A 19,893-nucleotide genomic window follows, 5' to 3' on the forward strand; every position below is an offset into this window, starting at 1 on the left:
AAAACAATTTATTAAAGGTGTCTCAACTTTATATGAAACATCTATCGTTCTTTTTATATAAAAGAATATGAAAGTCTAAGCATCCCAGGGCTTACGACCTGGCAATTGGCTGGCTTAAGCGATCACTTTATACACTGTGTAACGTTCGCCATTCTGTCCAATATTGTACATCCATATTGAATTAATTTTTGAGACCCGTATAAATGCAATGGTCTCGGGTACCTTCCACATGCGGATAGCGTTTTTCAATAGATTTGGAAGTATGGCTGATTGTGGCGCCATCTGTTGAGAAATTTATGAAGTATTTATTGAAGGCTTGCTCCGTTTGAACACAGGCGAAATTCATTCCGAATCAGTTCACATATCGCTCACTCCTTTCAAGAACGTCTAAAAACAAAAATCGGCAATTTTCAGTTGTGCATGTTTTCGGAATGCCCAGAAAATGTACTATATCCCAGCAAAAATGGCATATTTTTAACTTTATATTTACCCGCTACAGGGCAGAAAGTATTGTTTTTGCATTTTGAAGAAAAGGTATTGTTTAATTATTTTTTTTAAATATACTAAATATTTTTCAAAGGGAGAAAATTTTTTCACGTTTTACCTCAAAAGATCGGTTACACAGTAAAAAGTTTCATAAGTGGCTTGATATGTATTTTAAATATATTGCATTATATTTTTAAACTTTAAAAACGTTCTCCTGAAAAATCAAGTTTTTTGATCTATGATGTTCTTGAAAGGAGTGAGCGATATATTTTTTAGAAGACAGTCTGAAATAATATTTTTTTTAGATCCTTCTATTTTGATTATCAATTATATTACATGTATTAATGATAAAAGCACTTAATTATTCACGCAGCGGATGATATTTTCCTACGGATGATTAGAAAACAATTTGATTTCCATAATACATTAAGGTCATAAAATAACTCCGAATGTATCAATAAATATGGATGTAAATATATTTCATATTCCGTATATCAGTATACGGAAACTACACATCAAATTAAACTCTTATCAACGTGTGGCTCGAAGATTATAAAACCACAGAAAAAATAAAAATACCAACTTTAGAACAAACAATATTTACAAAAAACTTTGTTCTAAATTCTAGAATATGTAATTAAAAAATTATATCTTTAAAATAAATAAAATACACAAATTTTGAAGAGAAAAAATCATCTAAACTATGATTGTACATATATATATAAGCAATTTGCAATTATAATTGGTTAACTAATATATAAATCATTGTAAGAGTATGTGAAAATCCTTACAATTTTTTAGCATTGTTGAGGCGGTAAGAAAATATGGGACAAAAGCATGTTTTTACTCCTTACCGCTTCAATGATTGGTGGATTGTCTAGTTATGTATATCACTAAATCTTCAATTTAATATTTGATTGTAATACTGATTGTCCGCCTCCGTGGTGTAATGGCTAGCGTGTTAAGCTACCGTGCTGGAGGTCCCGGGGGGAACGTGAATTGATTCCCAGGGGGGAACGTGAATGAAATATTAGTGATTTTACACTCCAATATTTATTTAACATTACTCTGTCCTGGTCCCTGAAGCGCAGGAGTGATCACCTTGCTTTTGTGTAAGTAACGAATAAGATAACACTGCGTCAATACGTGGATACAAATATGAGAACAGGTAGTGGAATAAACATATTTCATACCAATGGAAGAAGTGTACTTGAAAAATATTTAATTTGTGGGCATACTTTAAAAAAAATGATTACGAAATTACCGTTGAAAAATAAATAAAAACGTAGATAATTTATCACGTTAATTCAAAAAATGTATTCCTATTTACTGATTGCATCTAAAAAAATTAAAAAAAGGAAAACTGAATTACCCATCCATGTAGAAAAAAACAAAAAGTGAGAAAAGATATTACTATATATTCAATATTGTCAAGATATTCATCACTCGAATTAACTTTTCTGGCGGTTCCAGGTAAAAAGGACTTATTGACGGTTCTAGTGTTAAAACTAGTATATTTTATGTAAGATGAAACATGAAAATATACCATAGGAACCATATACAGAAGATATACAGTGAATCCTCGATGTAACATACCAAAATATAACGAATTCCTCGATGTAAGGATTTTTTAAAAAACCTTTTACACTAGCCACAGCATCCAATGAAACCGACCTCTACACAACGAATATGTATAATGAATAAAGCATTTAAAAAAACATCGATGTAAGGAAACAATTATCTCATACATCTTTTATTTATTTTTACCTCTGTGAAATTTAAAACCAACGCGGCAGGCAAATGCGCAAAACATTATTCTATGGAAGAGGATGTACAAAATAACATATCTAAAAAGAAAATAAAAATAATCCATAGTTTCTTTTTGGAAAAAATATTTTTTATTAATTGTGTAATAGAGAACAATATTACATTGTTAGTTTATTAAACTATTTCAAAGTATAAAATAAAATCCGCAAAAAGATGATGAAGTATTTTTTAAAGCGCTAAAATCAGCTTCGTTCCAACAATTCCTTCTATATCAATTAGCTTTTTAATTTCCACTTTCCGAGTCGATGGTTTCTGCTGGCTTCACCATTCGCAGCAATTTCCTGTAGCGTTCATAATTTATATTGATTAAGAACTCGGCCACACAACCCTTGCCAAGAAAGATTTAAAACGCGCGATGTTTTATATTGGGAGGGTGGTGAAACCGGGGTTATTACTTGCTACACCCAGGGGGAGAAGATGTTATAATATACTACGTTCGTTGACAGAAGACAATATCTTTTTCACAAAAAAATAAAACTACTACGAAGTCAATAGAAATAATGAAGTAAATAATGAGAAATTTTCATTTTTGTAAAATGTATAATATACACTATTTTTTGACATCTCAACGTAGATGAAGAAGAATATGAAAGTCTGGGCGTTTATGGAGCTTACGACCGTCATAGACTGGTTTAAGTGATCACTTAAGACACGTGTTACATTCACCAATTCTACCTATGATTGACAACCACACTACTCAAATTCATGGAACTTCTATAAATGTATATTGTTCAAATTCAAAACATATTGCTTGAATTAACTACAATTTCACTATGGACATCAATGGTGAGATGAGAGAAGCTTTTTGTTGAGCAGAAATTCTTTCATTTGTATGTGACGTCCGAATCTGGAATACGTAAAAAACGCTAGAAAATATCCATTTAATTTAATTTTTCAATCACTAGTTTCAAGAACTACAGATGTTCTCAAACAACAGATGATAATAGTTTTAATCTGAATTTTTCTTATATCAAAATGGATTTATACAGTATTTAACAGTAAACTAGTTTAGATAATGAGTACGATAATGTTGAAAAATAAGTTTCGAATAGATATATTACTTATTACAAACCCCTTCACAATTTTTTTTGCCACTATATTTTCGTTCCTTTAAATTATTTCGATAATTTGATTGCTTCTACTTTCTCTCGACTTAGTTAAAATCTTTTTTGTTTAACGAACTTTTTATCTTTATAATTAATATTGCTGTGTTTTGAAATAAACGAATGTTTTATTTATACTAGAAGGTGATAAGGTATGGAAAGTGGTATCGGAGGGTGGGGGGAAGGAACGAGCGCCCCCTTCTACTAAGTCTCATCAGAGCCTAGCTCTGAAAATTCTTATTATTCTTACGTTATACTTTATACCCTTATATTTATGGAGACGCGTCTTAGCGTGTTCCACCCCCGCGCTTTATTGATGAGTGGAATAATTTGTTTTGTTCGTGGTGGGTTTTTTGCCGCTACATGTCTTGAATAATGCCGCTTTAAATTCACATAAAACTTGGACAAACTGTCGCAAACCATTTTGCCTCTATTGTACCAAAGGTAGCTTTCGTTACTTTACTTTGGATTGATCAATTTGTAAACGTATTTTTCAAAATTCAAAATTGTAAGGACACGCTTTGGGGGTGAAATTGTAATTTACCATATATAAAAGGATTACTGGAGAAACTTGGGAGATCTCTGAATGAAAGATGCGAAATATTTTTAAACTTTAAATTTAATATGTTTATTATTACAATACGAAGTAATAAACATAATCTAATAAACAATTAAAAAATAAATTAAAAGCATTCATAAGATATATATCTGGTAATTTTTTTTTTGTGACGAATTGCTTGACGAATCACAAATTGACAGATTGCAAATTGATTATGACTTATTTTAGATAATATTTTTTTTCTTAATATAATCAGAATTCTAATAAAAGTCATGAAAAACATTAAATATATATGTGTAAATATACTTCACAATTTTTCAATCAAAATTAATCTATTAATTTAACTGCGGAACAAAGAAAAAATATTTTAATGTAAAAATAATATATGATATTTCTGAATTTAATTATTTGATTTGTTAAGTTGATTTTATTAAAACGCCATTTGATATAGTATAGCCACATGGAGTAACGTATTTTTTTCGGAATAATTTATATGACAACCAGGTGGACATCTCGAGGAAAAGAGAAAGATTATTAATATGTTAATTGTTTGAATAAAGAGAAGAGTTTCCCAACTGTCAAAATTTTCCATTTTCATTCAAAATCAGCTTTAAAGAGAAATGGTGTGATTTTAATTAATAATTATCATCCGGCAGCACACACAGCATCTCATTTCTCGTCTCTCGTTCTTAGGTCCTGAGAGAAGCTTTCCATCCGCCACGTACAATATTAGCAGAATAATCAGACTCATTTCCTTTTCATTCAATAAACATTCGAATCCATATCTCGGCCCCAGCACTCCCTCCCATACACATGTAGATGTGAACATTGAACACTTCATAACCCTCCACGGTAGCATGAATAAATATTATAATATTATTAATTTGAATCTAGCAATAAATCTGTCCGCACATAAAATTGAAAATTGAACAAATATTATGAGAAAGATGTGTATAAGTGCTTGTGGTTCTATCTCTATACTACTATACTACTACTACCGTAACGCCGTTTCTCCGCAGGGGTAGGCAGAGAGGATGGAACGCCACACTCTTCTGTCCTGACATACACTTCTCGCCTCCTTCACACCCCTACATCTAGTCATGCATGCCCTCTGATTACGCAGACTTTTGACACCACCAGATTTTAGGTTCTGATTGATCTGATCGTGCCAAGTCTTTTCGTGCAAGAACTTCTTAAGATGGTTCTCCGTATTCCGTTCCAGGGACTTTTTAACGTGTAAAAAGATTCTAGAACTTTCGATAATCGCCAAAAAAGTACTTAAAACCATGTTAAAATTATTGATCAAAACAACCATGGAATTTGTGTGCCAAGTATGTGCTATGAGTGGTTCTCCAAAATTTTCAAGAGTGTTACGAAGTTTTTTTTTCATAAAACATCATGTGTCAATCATGGGTATAATTGGTAAATGTTACATGTGTGTTAAGTGATCTCTAAAACCAGCCTATGACGGTCGTAAGCCCCGTAAATGCCCAGACCTCCATGTTCCTCTTAATCTATGTTGAGATGAAAAAAAATAATACGAGTCCTTTTTGTTTGAATTCTGAACAATGAAGTGATTCGTGAGATCGTGCAGGTACGCGCAGATATAATTGGTGAAAAATAGGTAGGTCCTGTAGCTTACAGAGGGTTAAGTTTTCTCCCGTACCTTTTAGCATCCTTCTAACCATCTTCTCCCACTTTCTTCCCCCCGCCCCCCGCCACTTCGCCCCGTAATCCGAGGGAATACATTTTGGCGCACTCGTGCGGGCCGTTAATTACATTATGCGCATTGCCATGTCATTCTTCGGACGGGCGGGGGGAAAGAGTGGGAAAGAACCAGAAAAAGGGGGCAATCTAGCGGGGGGGGCAAGGTTAGGCCCTTCTCACACCGGGAGACGGCGACGCGCGACCAGGCAGCGACGCGTTGCCGACACATTTGCGTCTCCTTCCTTCAAAAATCTTCAAGGTACTATGGTTAGTAATTTTAACTTCATTTGTCTTCCTTATTTACAACATTTTGAGTGTGTCCAAATACTTGTTCACAAATCTGGATTATCTCAAATTAAAGGAGTAATTTTTCATATTATTTTTTGACATCTCATCGAAGATGAAGAAGAATATGGAAATCTGGACAATTACGGGAGCATATATATAGAACTTCCAAGAATTTGAGTAGTGTGGTTGTTAATACTGGATAGAATTGATGAATGTTACACGTGTGTAAATTGATCACTTAAACCAGCCTATGACGGTCGTCAGCCCCGTAAATGCCCAGACTTCGATATTCTTCTTCATCTTTAATGAGATGTAAAAATATAATATGCCTTCCTTATTATCATCAATTTGTAATTTTTATAAATATTTAATATAAATTCTTCTTTTTACATGTTCGCTCCCTAGGTGGAGCAAGATGAGTCGGTGAATGGTCGTCAGGGGCCTTCGTGGGCGCCGGAATCCTCGGGGTTGGAAGAAGAGCATAAGGGTTGATGCTCTCAGGTGGCATTATCATGTCCACCTTCTCCTCATCAGGACTTCCAGTATGAGGGGCTGTTGGGTTATTCTCCTCACATCCTCATTCGTGACGAAATAATCCCACTTTACGCCCAGTATTTGCCTCAGGCACCTATTTTCCGTGTAATGTAAAGTAGTTGCTTCATTATACAACGGTAAATTACAATTTTTTCTTTTTTTTTCTTTCTTATTTATACTTTACATATATTCAAGCACTATCTACCCTCTGATTGCAAACAGTTATATAATATCACTAGTCTGTTTTTGTTCGGTTGGAAGATTTTGCCATCATAGCAATAAGCCCGCCAACGTACATATTTTTTTCTGTGCATTAAAGTTAAAATAAATAAATAATTTTCCATCTATGCTTGTTATTGACGATACTTTTCTAAAACAACCCTTCGCAGATATTAAAATTATTACTAATTGGTGATTTTTTTTCTCAACTCAAGTGTACAAATTTTAGCTCACAATTTCTGGACACGTCTTCTTAGGAGTTTATTTATAAAGCGAAATAACATGTACTAGATCTTTTCAACTGAAGCATAAATAAAACTTACGAATTTTAGATAACGTGGTTGTCAATCATGGGTAGAATGGGGAATGTTATACAATGCATAAAGTGATCACCCAATTCAACCAATGACGAGTTCTTTTACCCTGTAAATGCCAATTTTTAAAAAAATGTTGTCTCGCCCTTTATATGTTACTGGGTGTAATGATTTGAGTGTGTGCGCTCCTTAACCCAATACCAATACCAATAGTTGAATATTTTTTTGCTCGTTAGTTTTTGTGATCACTTGTTGATGAAAACATATGTAGTTTTTGAAACTAGTTTTTTCATAGCCCCTAAACTGTTTAAATCATTCCACAAAGACTATACTTATTATTTATGCACTAATTATTTAAATTTGTTTCGATTTTAAATTTTAAATTATTTATAAATACTTTGTTTAAATTATTAATAAAAAAAACAGGTCTAAGTAGCTTCCTCTCTTAAACCTACAACTCATATAGTACACACTTATTTGTTAACTTTTTTCATATAATTTTTTTGATTTTTTCTTTACTGTTACACAAAAATAATTGTAGTTTAATATTTATAGCACTTTTAACCTATTATATTTCTGATATCTATTGTATTCTTTCCAGTGCCCTTTATTATAAAGTAAAATAAAATATATACCCACACACAGGCCATGCCTTTGTGGGATCTTTTTTGTATGGATTTAATACATTTTTTGTACTTGTTATTATAACATTTCATGAAATACAAAATAATTAAAATAAAGAATAAAATGTCAAGTCAAATAAAATAAAACTTAATGAGTGGTCTTATACAAGTTTAAAAATTGTTATAATCTACATATCATTCTACAAAGTTAATTACAAATCAATAAATAATATTATTGAATTGCATGAATTATTTCCAATACCTTTAATTTCTGCATACGCTAAAGGTGTGAAGGGGGTAAGAAAAAATAAGCTCTTAGAGGGGGGTGTGGGCGTCACTAGATGTATTATTTATGTACATTACATTGTCGGGAAATGTTTTATTGTCTCTTTTCGTCGCCGCGGCGCTACTCTCCGCAGTTAGCGGAGATGCCGGCAGCGACAATACGAGAACTACGTGTTTTGAACGACTAATTAAAACTTTATCCAAATTATTTGCATACTATTCGATCGAGAAACGATGACAAACGTACTTCAAATAAAACAATGTACGGGTGTATGTCAACCGCCAATACTGTGTTCTAAAAATCATGCGGTTAGATTATCTTAACTCTATTATCGATGCACGTAATTACTTCTTCTTCTATCTGTGCCACTTCTAACGAAGATCGGCGATCATCATGGATATCTTCGATTTTGATGCTGCAGCTCGGAACAGAGATTTGGTGCTTCTGCCAAACAATTAGTCGTAGGTTTTTCAGCCATGATGTCCTTCGGCGTCCTTGAGTTCTTCGCCCCTCAATCTTTCCTTGTATGATTAGGTGGAGAAGACGATATTTTTCATTTCTCAATTACTTATTGCTGTGTAAATCAATATTTATATCGTGGTGTATCTCAATTTTAACATATTTTGTCTTAAACTTGAGCTTTGATCTTTCCCTTTTCCCCTTTTCCTTCCTCCCACCCCTCTTCCAGGTATTTATATTTAACGACATATGTGATTTTTTTTAAATGGAATGTTACGAATATCTGTTTTTTTGTTACTCATTTATGTTAATGTATTTGTTTAACTGTTCTGTAAAATTTCCAAATAAATAAAAAAAATAAATAATAAAATGGCACACAATTAGTATGAGTACGGGTATAAAACCCCCAGTGCCATCCATCGCTTCTATTCACCTTTATCTACTTACTATTTATATATATTTTTTCCAAACTGCAGTTTGTTTTTTATCCAGAATTCAGGATGTCCTTTGTCCTGAACTTCTTTATATGCATCAAATTTGACCACAAATGTTTTCCATTTCCATATCTAAGAAATTGGAGGGCAGGACTGATCACTTTGATTTTCTGTAATAAGTGATCAAGTTCTGTATCTGACGCGGTGCGCTGTACACAAACTCATCGAGAAAAAGGATCAAAGAAAAAAATAGTCATATAATAGCGTGTAAAATAAAAAGGAAATTAAACCCTTTAGAAGGGTTTCAAAGTGTATATAAAATTTATCCGAGGTCGAAAATTGTACAATGTTATTTTAAAGAAAATTGACGAAGGTTCGTTAAATTATTTCCAGTGTACATAAGCGAATTCACGAAATTATAAGCAGTTAAAACATTTTTAATAAGCACACGTAAATTTTCTTTGACTTTCGTCGTCTAATTTTCCCTTTGATTCGCCAGTGGGCGGCTCAAATTGATTCCGCTCTTCGCGAACATAAATACGTCCCCCCTTCCTTTATACCACCCCACCGCCCCCACCCCCCTCCGAGAAAACTCTTTACCCGAGGCAATATATTGGAGTACGGCAAGACGTCGTCCGACTGACAACTCATTAGCGGCCTTCCAATAGAAATACACGTTTAATGAATATTGGAATTTAAAACACGTCCACCCCCTTTCTTCTGCCCCCTCCGCCCCCCGCCCGCCCCGCGGCCAGCCTCCCCCACAGCCGACATTTCTTAGCGGAGTACTCTGTCCCCTTCTGATGCTGTCCCCCTTTTTCTATCTTTCTTTACGTCCAATGTTTTAATGTGTATGTGCACCCGCATCACACCATGAGCTTAAAGGGTTATAAGGTGTTGTTAATTAATAATTACACATTTTAAAATATAAAAATGGGAATGTTTTCTTTTCCTCAGTTTTCATATCGCATTGTATTGTTTGTTATTGTAGTCCACCCCCGTAGTGTAATGGTCAGCACGCTCGGCTACCGTTCTGGAGGTCCTGGGTTTGATTCCCAGGGGGGGTAAAATAAATATAAGTGATTTTTTAGCTCTAATATTTATTCAATATTATCCTGGACTGGTACCTGAAGCGGAGGGCTGATCACCTTCCCTTCGTATGTTAACAATCAAGATAACACTGTGTTTATATAATGCAGTGCCCTATGCACCATTGGGGTGCGGATAAGGGTTTGGAAACTGTATTGTTATGGTTGATTGAAGGAAAACAACAGTCGACTTAAAAAATTATCTTTGTGATGAATAATAACCACGTTGAATCTGTGTTCTGAATAGAAACAAATGGGAAATATTTGTTTCAGGTTATGGTCCCGTGGTTAGGGCCGAGGACCCTTGAGTCTGTTTGGGTTCTTCTGGGTTCAAACCCACTCTACCACAATGACTTATGACACCTATTTTTAATAATGAGCCACTTAGGCCAACAAAGATCTCTTTTGGTCAGTGCAGCGATTACCAAAAAAAAATATGAACTTGAAGTATTTGTGTAAATAATCAAAACACATATATGTATTTAAATTTAATTTAATTTTTATATATAATATAATATGTAATGATTCTACTATAAAAGTATGGACTGTCAAAGTATTTTTAAGTTGATACCAAATGGAATAATACTTGGAGGAATAAGAAGAATAATAATACTTCAATCTTTATTTTAAAATTATTGTAGGAGTTTGTTGTGTTAAGCATGATAAATTAGATTAAACAAACTAAACATGAATTTTATTATTTATTTGTATTTTTATTTAGTTATTTGGATCTTTTTTGATAATAACAAGAATTCATGAAAATTTTAAGAAAATTAGCTATATAAGAATTATCTTCAGGAAAATATTAATTAAATACTTATGTTACAGATTTAACGTTTGAAAAAATGCATTTTTCTTAAACGTTCGTGTAAATTACTTTAATTTGAAAATGAGTAAAATGCTTTACATTATGAATACTATCCTCATAACTCTAGAGATCCGTCCGCTCGCCCAGAGCTCGCAGCGTGATTCAGCCCTCTGAATTTATGATACGTGAATTTGCGTACGTGTGAATGTTTGTGTGTGTGAGGGTGAGCGGTACTTTTCCTCCTTCTTATTATTCTTCTTAACTAAGAGCCGTACTTTAAGACGTCCGTATTGATCGGCGCGCATTTTACACGGCTGTATATACACGTCCGTGTTGGTTTAGGGGTCGGGAGGGCGGGAGGGAGGGGGAGGGAAACCTCGTTATAGAATTTTAATTTTCCCGCCCGACACCGCTTGCGGTATGTATGTGCGTTTGTCCACGCTGTCTCGTGTGCGTGTGTGCGTGAGAGGTCCTCTCATTTTCCGGATGTAACAAGGGCACTCATAAACACACAATATACATACATGTGCACACATGTGCTCGTGTGTGCTTGTATACGTGGGTTGAGAACTCTTATATAACGTTCATTCTATTATAATTCTTATAAGTTGTCAGGGTTCAACTTTTATAACGGAATCTCATGTCAAGGATTTTGAAAGAAATCGAGATACGTTTTGCATCTTACTTTTCTCATTCGGAGAGAAAATTCATTTTGGTTAAGTACAAAGTTTCTATCCAATTAAACATACGCGGGATAAAGACGATTCTCTCAAAAATTTGAATCATAATAAATCTTCAACAAAGAAAATGCGTGGGAGGAAAAATACCTTCTACGTACTTGTACAACTCTCGCAAACAAAATTTCTTACTTGCTCCAGTTTGTCTGTTTACCGGCGATTTTCGTAAGTTACGTTGCCCGCGGGTTTTAATTATTGACAAGTTCTGGTAACGTATTTTTAAATATCATCCCTTTACTCAACAGAAGTTTGACAAGCGTCCATTACAATTTTAAGAAAAGTTATTTTTTTATTTTTTGTACATTAAGAGCATTGTTATGTACTTTGTGGTATGGTAATATAACACTCTCCTTATCATTCATCGTTCATTTTGTGGTTTTACACAAAGTGAACGATGAACGATAAGGAGAAATAATTATTAAAAAAAAATTAAACACTTGAAACAAACCACTTAATGAGTTTTATTTTATTGTACACGACTAGTTTCGAAAACTTACAGATGTTTAATATTTTTTGCTCGTTAGTTTTGATTTTCACCTGTAGATGAAAACATATTTTAGTTTTCTATGTTAACTATAATAAATTGAAACTCATTAAGTGGTTTATTACAAATTTTTAATTAAAAAAATAATCCACACGTCATTCCATAAAGTAAATGCCAAATCTATAAATAATATGGGATAATTAATTTTAAAATCAAACAATCAAATTGACAAATTGAATTCATAAAAAAATGCTAGGTTTTAATTAATTTTTCACGATTAATTTCAAATTTACGAGTATAATAACGTATGTTATTATATAGATCGCACTAAGAATTCATTTTATTCTGTCATATATTTTTCAAATGGAGAAAAAACATTCAGGTTTATAAATTTACCTCAAATGATCTGTTGCACAGTAAAAAGTTCAATAAGTGGCTTGATATTTATTTTTAATAAATTTTATTGTATTTTTAAACTGTAAAAACGATCTCCTGAAAAATCAAGTTTTTTTTATATATGACGTTGTTGAAAGGAGTGAGCGACATGTATATTTTGGCTGTTGTTGCAAACGTAATTTTTACCATCGCAATTTTTTAAATCATTAAAGCTGGATATCATTTCATAATTTTTCATTACGGAGCTAAAAAGTTTATAAAAATTTATTTTTCCAAAATTTTTTGTAATGTCTTATTAAAAACATCAGGCGACTTTAATTTGAAAAAAAGTTCCTTGTGTAAGATCAACATCATTCATACCTTAGAACAATATTTATTTCCGTAACACCGGTACGTATGTATGTCTAATACTTTGCTTTCTTGGTTTAATTTTCTTCTATGAAATAAATGTTATGTTTTTTGTTTTGAGCACGTGATCTTTACATTGTTTCATTATTCTGAGATAACTTATTGACTTAAGAAACTTTTCCACTTTCGTTTCCCTTCCAACTGTGAATTCTGCCTATTACAGAAACGTACTCACGTATATCGAACCACTCCCCTCAAGCTTTAAGTAAAAAAGTTTTCAGTGTAATTAAATAAGTTGAAATGTCACATACCCGATATACCCACCTGCTGACGCTGTGCTGGCGCGAGCCCGTGAGTGTATCGGAGCTTTTAGCAAAACAGGCGTAAAGCTCATTCTTCTCGAAGCTTTTTTTTTTCTTTACCCAAATTTAGGAAAATTAGAATAAGAATATAATAAAACCGTTATCCGCACCCCAATGGTGCATAGGGCACTGCGTTATATAAATGCAGTGTTATCTTGATTGTTTACACATGAAGGAAAGGTGATCAGCCCTCCGCTTCAGGTACCAGTCCAGGGTAATATTGAATAAATATTACAGTGAAAGAATAACTTATATTTATTTTACCCCCCTTGGGAATCGAACCCGGGACCTCCAAAACGGTAGCCGAGCGTGCTGACCATTACACTACGGAGGCGGACGAAAATTAGCCATTTAAAATATGCATTTTTATCAACAAAAGTAATACTTGTATTTGTAAAAAACATGATTTTATTTATCATTTATTTAAAATAAAAATATTCGTGTTTTAATAATATACACAAATAATGAAATTTTATACTATTTTTGGTGTCTTACTATTAAAGACACCAAATATACTATTTAAGACTTGTACTATTTATGTTTAAACGGCCTGTTTTTCAAAATCTCTAAAATAGAAGTTTTGCGGGTTATTCTGTTAAAAAAAAAAAGTTTAAAAAACAAAAACAAATAATCTTAAGGTCCAGTAGTCGTTAAGACGTAACTTAATTTTCTATAAATCCAGGTAACATTTTACGTAATAGATTTTTTCTTAAAACGCCGTTTTCGCATTGAAAAAATAAGTTTTTCTTCGAAATAATTACATAGTTTTGAAAAGCAAATAGTTATTGAAAAGTAAGGAGTTAAAAAAAAATCATTCTTAATCACAATCAAAATGATTAAAAACATATTATGATTGATTTGATTATATAATATCATTCTCATAAATACATATATTATGATTAAGAATATGTTATGATTAATCTTAATCATAATTAATCTCCACCGGTGGTCTCCGGTGGAATAAATTCTGTATTTGCGAATATCCCCTTAAAAGTTGTCATAATATTCTATTATAATCAAATATAATAAAATAGGAGTCAATTGGGTCGAACTCAGAAACTCTGACTCTGAGTCTGCGAAACTAACCACGGGACCACAACTCGCCACTTGTATTATTTTCCTGACAATAATTCTATAATAATTTTTTAATTTTTCTCAATTAATCTGAATAAAACTATATTATTAAAATTATATATTATTAAGACTATTTTTCTGTAACACAAAATAAGGATTATTTTATTGAGCATAGAAAAGTTATACAGAAGTAGGTTATTGAAGTGTTGGAGAAGGGGCAAGTAGAAACGAGGGGTTACAGGTGAAATTGAAGGAATGATATTATAGAACAGATTATGTCACCCTCGACATATTTGTTCGGTTTACTGGCTGCAAATATCTGTTTACTTGAGAAGAAATGTCATACACAGAACTTATCATATGAGATCCCTCCTTTATCGTTCCCTTTGGGAAATGTATATTATCTTTACGTAAGACACCTGTAACATGATATTGTATGTCCAATATAATAAGTGATACTGATAATGCGCTAATACTTGTATGTAAATAAAATTTAAAAAGATACAGATATTTCTGGATTACAACTGTTAAATATTACCGAATTTGGCGTCAGATATTATTTACGTGGTTTATTGTCAACTGAATTACTAGTCACGATGCATTATAAAATACAAACAAATGTATTTGATAATTATTGATCGAATCTTTGCAAATAATAAGTCATGCCGATTATGTATGTAAATGAAATTTGATATTTTTTTCTGGATTATTACTGTTTCATATTAGGTACCGAATTTGGTGTCGAACATTATTTTCGTGGTTCTTTATCTCTTGAATTACTTATCACAATGCATTATAAAATACATATTGCTCACTCCTTTAAACAACGTCACATATAAAAAAAAATCAGTTGTGCATGTTTTCGAAATGCCCAGAAAATGTACTATATCACAGCAAGTGGCATATTTTTAACTTAATATTTACCCTCTACAGAGCAGCAAGTGTTGTTTTTGCATTTTGAAGAAAAGGTATTGTTTAATTATTTTTTTTAAATTTACAAAATATATTTCAAATGGAGAAAAAACAATCAGGTTTTACCTAAAAAGATCTGTTACACAGTAAAAAGTTCAACAAGTGGCTTGATATTTATTTTTAAATCATTTTATTATATTTTTAAACTTTAAAAACGATCTCTTGAAAAATCAAGTTTTTTGATATATGACGTTGTTGAAAGGAGTGAGCGATATATACCATATAAATAACAACAAACAACCCAGGGGGGTCAAATAAATGTAAGTGATTTGTTCACTGTAATATTTATTCAATATTACCCTGGACTGGTATCTGAAGCGGAGGTCTGATCACCTTTCCTTCATGTGTAAACGATCAAGATAACACGCGTTTATATAAAGCAGTGCCCTATCACCATTGGGGTGCGGATAAGGGTTTTAATATTATTTTATTCTTAATAAAATTATACTAGTAAGTGCCATGGTATATGAATCGTTCATATTCACGTTAGTTTCTTACGACAATACTCGTATAGTATTTATCGCCTTTGAAGGCATCGTTATCAGCTAATAGTGTAGACAGCAGTCTCGATCCGATTGGTTGTGTAAGAAGGGGAAGCCCCCCCTGCACCCTCTGCATCCACATCTCCACACCGGCACACAACCCTTCCTACAGATCTGCCTCCGATATGTCCCGTGCCATGATATCCCCATTACGTTCCTCCACACTCGGGCAGGGAACTCCAACGCGGGTCGGGTCTTGAAGACGTCTTCATTACGACCATTATGACCTCTGATTGAGCCATTAAGCATAGCGAAACGTACCCTTCACACTACTGCTGACTATAATCGACCAAGGTTTATACTCTTTATTTCAGGAGACTACGGACTAGGATTTTTTCCAGTTTTGCTTTTCATATTTGAAAATTTTCATTCGTTTTAAATACAGAAACCTTTTGTATTTTAGGTTAAATTTAGGCATTATATATTTTCTATATTAAAAGCATTGATAACTTTGTGGTATGGTAATAAAACACTCTCCTTATCATCTATTGTTCACATTATGTAAAATTTTAATTTTTCATACAAATGTCAAATCGTAATAATTTTATTTTAATGACCTGATGATGGAATGATTTTCCGAAACCGGTAGTCAAGAATAAGTGTTTATAACAGTGGTATTACACAACGTAAACAATGGATGATAAGGAGAGTGATTTTTTATGTATTATATTTTGGTCACATCTTTCTCTCTGTCTCATTCTATTACACAAACACATAATCTGGTGTCCCCTGAAAAGTAAATTAAGCGGATAAACTTTCTTATGGTCGTTAATTTAATATAAATACTTAGATTAATTTGAAAATATCATTCATTCATTTGTCAGTCACTTTGTGGTTATATCTATACATTTTTATTTTAAGTTTTACTTGGTAAATAATGGTATTTATCAAGTGAAACAGAAATCAATTTATCTCGCTTATGTTCTATTATAATAATAAAAAATATTTTTGCATTAAAAAAAACATATTGTTCGATTCTGGTGGATGATTTTGCTCAGTGAATGATTTGTTTCTGAAATAAGATCACTAAATAATTTTTAATAAATATTGTTAAAATATAAATAATAGTGTTTTTACAAAATGGTTGATATTTTTTTATAAATATCACAGTACCGGAGATTTCTTATTTAAAATCAATCAACCCCATATGTATGTTTTTGCTTATAACCCTAATAACGTACTCACAATTATGCAAAAATTGTATAGAATTATGGACACATTTTCATAAAGCTGTTTGATAAAGGCTCTTTTTGTTCCATTGTTGATTACTTTTATAAAAAATTCGAGTGCTTAAAAATGAATTTAACTTATAATATCTTGAATGCTTTTCGCAGATACTTTGTGGCACATTTTATAAACTTTATAAAATTATACAACTTTAAGTTAAGTATTTTTTAATTTTTTTTTATTATTATTACACTTTAACCAACCGGTTTCGACAAGAACCTTGCCATCATCAGGGTTTATAAAATTCTAAAAAATAAAAATACTCATAGTTAACATTTATTACATTTCCTTACCAAAAACTTCCATACACTCCGTACACCATATGAAAATATGATTTATAAAATATGATTTAAAAATATGATTTAAAAACTCTTAAAAAAAGGAGTTTCCAATTTAAAGGTCCTTGTCGAAACCGGTTGGTTAAAGTGTACTAATAAAACTGAAAAAGTGGTTAAAACAAAGTTGTTTAATTTTATAAAGATTAACAAATAATGCTGAAATAATATTGGCAACCCCTCACGCGAATGAGGGTGGCTAATACTCCGCATGTTAGGCAAACCGAGGCGTGAATAAGATGAAGAAATCTTTTGAGACGGAGGCAGTTTAAATATGTTTTTGTTTATGTGGAAATACTATTGTCAGCATCTAATGTAATTGTACATCTTGAAGAAACACTCGGGAATGTCTCAGACTCCATAGGAGTAATTATAACAAGATGAATGACAATGATACTCATATTTGTGCGTAATGTACTGTCAACAATGTTATCACATGAGTGGATACGTAAACTCGCGTAGAAGTTCAGCGATGATTTCATTTGCAAGGGTGGCATATTCTCGCTTAACTTATCTTGGAAAATCGTGTTAAGAATGAAGGAGGTTAATCAAATGTTTAAAACGTGTTTACACACATGAAGCTTAATTCCAAATGCAAATTTTATTTAAAATATACTAAAAACGGGATAAGGATGTAGTCTTTTAATGAAAAAATAATACTGTACAATCATTTGGTTAAAAAAACCCAATAATTTTTTACCTTTTACCGGATCCATACAAATAATTTCATTAAATGACATATTTAAAATAAAACCCATTCGGGGATCCAAAATAAATGATCTGAAAAAATACTTTATGGCAAGATATATTATATGTAGTGATTAGTCATATATTCTTATTTTGTTTTTACCTTATGTTTTTTTTTATATTTTCAAATTTTTTATATGTTCACATTTGTTTATTTTAAATATGCTCTTATACCTATTTTTTTTTACCTGTTTATTGTCTTTATATTTTGCCATGTATTAGTTTTGGTTATTTAAAAAAAACTTTTTTGTGACTTTATTATTTATGTTCCAATCTTGTTAACGTTAATGTCCCAAAATGAGAAAAATATATTACTCATCGGGAATATTATATTTATATGACTTATGTATATAATGTTTTAAAAAAAAAACTTAATAAAGAAATGTAATGATTATTACTATTAAAAATATTTTCATCATTTTATAAAATGTTTTCAAAAGTTTTGATTAAAATAAACAAACTAATCATCACAGGGGTAGACACAGAGGATGAAATGCCAAAACACTATTTCTTCGCTTTTCCGACATTCATGTATCTCATAGATACGCGCCAATTATTCCAACTCCCGACTTATCCACTTTCAAATGTTTAAAATACTTTGAGATGCCAAGTTTTCCTTTGTGTTTCTAAGTTAAAATTTAAAACAATATAAGCGCTTATTGATTTCTAAATAATAATGAAGAGTACATTCTATAGAGTGACGTTTTAAAAATAATAATTTATGATGCATATAATAAAACAAGTAGATATAAAGTTTCTTTACTTTAATCTTATTTAATCAGTGCCGGGTTTCTTTGTTACCGACATCATCAAACGGATTTACACTATCAGACAACCAGTCTGATAATGTGGGTAACGAGGAAATTCGGTCGCCGGTCAAACAAAATAAATGTGAAAAAAACTACCTATATAATTGTTGCTTTATTATATAAAATGCAGTTCTCCAAAGAAATTTCAGTACAAAACTTAAATTTAATAATATGAATAGATGTAAATACTCTAACATAAAAAGCGATCTGTTGTATTCTGAAGTGCGAACATGATTTGACGTGTTAACATCATGTTTGAGCATTATTTAATATAATGATCAAACTCGACGTCAAAATAAGACTACAGGATTGAACTCATTTTGAAATTTGGTGGTAAGACATTTTCCCTTGCGCAAAAAACCTAAAAAAAACACTCCTCGGTTTAGGGGTTGATCCAGACAATTAGGGTGAAAACAACAACAAGCCTAAAATGAAACATGTGTATATAATGTACGCCAGTGCCTGGAACAAATTGGAATTATTATTCATCTGTAGGTACCTTCATACAATGTACAAACAGAATAATATATATTTAGAGGGATTTATCGTGAATCCGAGTCTCAGCATTCTCCATCCTAGTATTTCCATCCCTACAAAAATATTATATATTAAATAATAAAACCCTTATCCGCACCCCAATGATGCATAGGGCACTGCGTCATATAAACGCAGTGTTATCTTGATCGTTTACACATGAAGGAAAGGTGATCAGCCCTCCGCTTTAGGTACCAGTCCAGGGTAATATTGAATAAATATTACAGTGAAAAAATCACTCATTTTTATTTTACCCCCCCTGGGAATCGAACCCGGATCCTCCAGAACGGTAGCCGAGCGTGCTGACCATTACACTACGGAGGCGGACATATGTGTACATATTTTCTCAGAAGTCTCGTACATATCGAAAATCTTTTACGAGTACCGGTATGTAAAATCGAGTGCCATAGCGATAGCTAGGTACTATTTTCTTTTTACAGTTATTAACGGGACCTATTTTTTCTCCTCCTATTCCTTTCCCATATAGCAGTAATACCACTCGAGCTCCTTTACTTATGTATGTGAAATATACTTTATTCACAAATATTATAAAGCGTGATCAAGTTAATTCTGTATCATGATAATGTTGAA

Source organism: Brachycentrus maculatus, unplaced genomic scaffold (assembly GCF_059751285.1).
Source record: "Brachycentrus maculatus isolate JH-2025_06_01 unplaced genomic scaffold, ASM5975128v1 h1tg000326l, whole genome shotgun sequence".
Lineage (NCBI taxonomy): Eukaryota > Metazoa > Arthropoda > Insecta > Trichoptera > Brachycentridae > Brachycentrus > Brachycentrus maculatus.